Genomic DNA, 3,708 nt, shown 5'->3' with positions numbered 1-3,708 from the left:
AAAAAAAAAAAAAAAAAAAAAAAAAAAAATCAAGGAAGTTCCCCTTCATTCCTATTTTGAAGAGATTTTTTAATCATGAAGACCTGTACTACACTGAATGATATATGATTTTTCGTCTTTAGCCTGCTAATATGGTGCATTACATTGATTTTTGAATACCAAGCCAGCCTTGCATCCCTGGAATAAATCCCACTTGGTAAAGGTAGACAATTCTTTTTACAGATTGCTGAATTCTGTTTGCTAATTTATTGTTAAGCATTTTTGTTTCTTTTTTTTCTTTTCTTTTCAGACAAGGTCTCACTCTGTTGCCCGTGCTGGTGTGCAGTGGCACAATTTCGGCTCACTGCAGCCTAGACCTCCCAGGCTCAGGTGATCCACCCACCTCAGCCCCCTGGGAAGCTGTAACTACAGGCATGCCACCACACTCGGTTAATTTTTGTATCTTTTGTAGAAATGGGTTTTTGCCCTGTTGCCCAAGTTGGTCTCCAACTCCTGGGCTCAAGTGATCATCCCACTTCAGTATCCCAAAGTACCAGAATTACAGGCATAAGCCACCATGCTCGACTGCATTTTTGTTTCTATACCCATGTGAGATATCAATCTGTAGTTCTACCTTTTTTTTTTTCTTTTTTGAGATGGAGTCTTTCTCTGTCTCCTAGGCTGAAGTACAGTGGTGTCATTTCAGCTCACTGCAACCTCCACCTCCCGGGTTCAAGCAATTCTCCTGCCTCAGCCTCCTGAGTAGCTGGGATTATAGGCATGTGCCACCACACCCGGCTAATTTTTCTGGGGTTTTTTGTTTGTTTGTTTGAGACAGTCTTGCTCTGTCGCCCAGGCTGGAGTGCAGCGGTGCAATCTCGGCTCACTGTAAGCTCCGCCTCCCAGGTTCAGGCCATTCTCCTTCCTCAGCCTGCCGAGTAGCTGGGACTACAGGTGCCTGCCACCACGCCCGGCTAATTTTTGTATTTTCCGAGGTTTCACCATATTGGCCAGACTGGTCTCAAACTCCTGACCTTGTGACCTCAGCCTCCCAAAGTGCTGGGATTACAGGCATCAGCCACCGCGCCCGGCCCAGTAGTTCCACCTTTTTGTAAAACTCTGGTTTTAACATCAGAGTTAACACTTGCTTAGTAAAATGAGTTGGAATATGTTTCCTTCTCTTCTATTTTCTGGAAGAGATTTTGTAGGTAAGTGTTAATTCTTTAAATGTTTGGTAAACTTCTCTAGGGAAACCATTTCAACCTAGAGATTCCTCTTTGGGGATCTGTTACATTACAAATTCAATTTCCTTAATAGTTACAAGGCTAAACTGTCTATTCCATAGTGGGTGAATTATGGTAGTTTTTGTTTTTGAAGGAATTGGTCTATTTCGCTCAAGTTATCAAGTTTGATGTCTGCAGTAATAGCAGTGATAGTCCTTCTTTCACTCCTGATACTGAAAATTTGTGTCTTTTTTTTTTTTTTTGAGCCAGAGTCTCGCTCTGTAACCCAGGCTGGAATGCGGTGGCGCAATCTTGGCTCACTGCAACCTCTGCCTCCCAGGTTCAAATAATTCTCCTGCCTCAACCTCCCAAGTAGCTGGGATTATAGGCTTGCTGCACCAGCACGCCCAGCTAATTTTCGTATTTTTAGTAGAGATGGGGTTTCACCATGTTGGTCAGGCTGGTCTTGAACTCCTAACTTCAAGTGATCCACCCTCCTCAGCCTCCCAAAGTCCTGAGATTACAGGTGTGAGCCACCATGCCTGGCCAGATGTAGAACTTTTTAAACATATGTATGTAGTGCTATGAAGTCCCCTCTCAGCCCTTGTTTACCTGTGTGCCACAAATTTTGATATGTTATATTGTCACTTTCATTCAGTTTAATGTGTTTCTTAATTTCCTTTGCAACTTTCTCTTTGAGACCTGGGTTATTTATAAGCGTGTTGTTTAGTTTGCAAGTGTTTGGAGATTATCTGTTATCTTTCTGTTCTTGGTTTCTAATTTGATTCCTTTGTGATTGAAGAATACACTGTGTATGATTTTAATTCTTTTACATTTGTTAACATTTGTTTATGGTCTAGGATATGGTCTATCATGGTATACGTTCTATGGGCATCTGAAAATACTGTGTATTCTGCTGCTGTTTAGGGGAATGTCCTATATATGTTGATCAGATCCCATTGGTTGATGATGTTGAGTTCTTCTATATTCTTGCTGATTTTCTGTCAAGTTGTTCTATCAGTTATTGAGAGAAGAGTATTGAAATCTTAAACTATAGGGCCAGGCGTGATGGCGCACACCTGTAATACCAGCACTTTTGGAGGCCGAAGTGGGTAGATCACTTGAGGTCAGGAGTTCGAGACCAGCCTGGCCAACATGATAAAATTAGCCAGGCGTGGTGGCAGGCACCTGTAATCTCAGCAACTCGGGAGGCTGAGGGAGGAGACTTGCTTGAATCCAGGAGATGGTGGTTGCAGTGAGCTGAGATCCAGCCTGGGTGACAAAGTAAGGCCGTGTCTTAAAAAAAAAGAAAGAAAGAAAGAAAAACTACAGTGACGAATCTGTCGGATCTGTCTATTTCTCTTTTTTAATTCTATTAGTTTTTGCCTCACATGTTCTGCAGCTCTGTTGTTTAGTGCATACACGTTTAGAATTGTTAGGACTACTTGGTGGGTGGCCCTTTTGTCATTACACGATGTCATTCTCTCTCTCTCAGTTTTCTTTGCTCTGAAGTATACTTTATCTAATACTAACATATATTTTTTTCCCATTCTTTTACTTTCTTTCTTTCTTTCTTTTTTTTTTTTTTTTTTTTTTTTGAGAAGGAGTCTTGCTCTGTCACCAGTCTGGAGTACAGTGGTGCGATCTCGGCTCACTGCAGCCTCCGCCTCCTGGGTTCAAGCAATTCTCCTGCCTCAGCCTCCCAAGTAGCTGGGACAACAGGCACATGCCACCACGCCCAGCTAATGTTGGTATTTTTAGTACAGACGGGGTTTCACCATGTTGGCCAGGATGGTCTCCATCTCTTGACCTCGTGATCCACCCACCTCGACCTCCCGAAGTGCTGGGATTACAGGCGTGAGCCACTGCACTAGGCCACCACCCTTTTACTTTCAACCCACTTGTATATTTGAAGTGAGTTTCCTGTGGACAACATATAGTTGGTTCATGCTTTTTCAATCTACTCTGCCAAGTTCTGTCTTTTTTTTTTTGTTTTTTTTGACAGAGTCTTACTCTGTTGCCCAGGCTGAGTGCAATGGCATGATCTCTGCTCATTGCAACCTCTGCCTCCCACGTTGAAGCAATTCTCCTGCCTCAGCCTCCACACGCCACCACAGGCACATGCCATCACAATCGGCTAATTTTTGTATTTTTAGTTAAGACGGGTTTTGTGATGTTGGCCAGGCTGGTCTCAAACTCCTGACCTCAGGTGATCCACCCACCTCGGCCTCCCAAAGTGCTGGGATTACAGGCGTGAGCCACCACACCCAGCAATAAGTTCTGTCTTTAATTAGTGTGTTTAGACCCTTTACATTTAAGGTAATTATTGATATATTAGAGCTTAAGTCTGCTGTTTTATTTTGTGCTTGTGCTTGTTCTCTCTATTTTTCATTTCTCTGTTTCCTTTTAATGCCTTCCTGAGGGATTTTAGAGTTTCTTTTGATCTATCTATAGTGTTTTTGAGTGTATCTCTTTGTATAGCACTTTTAGGAGTTGTTCTAGGTAC

The sequence above is a fragment of the Rhinopithecus bieti genome, unplaced genomic scaffold (genome assembly GCF_001698545.2).
Source record: "Rhinopithecus bieti isolate Rb0 unplaced genomic scaffold, ASM169854v2 scaffold_11933, whole genome shotgun sequence".
In the NCBI taxonomy this organism is placed as follows: Eukaryota; Metazoa; Chordata; class Mammalia; order Primates; family Cercopithecidae; genus Rhinopithecus; species Rhinopithecus bieti.
Note: the sequence above shows the minus strand (reverse complement) of the source record.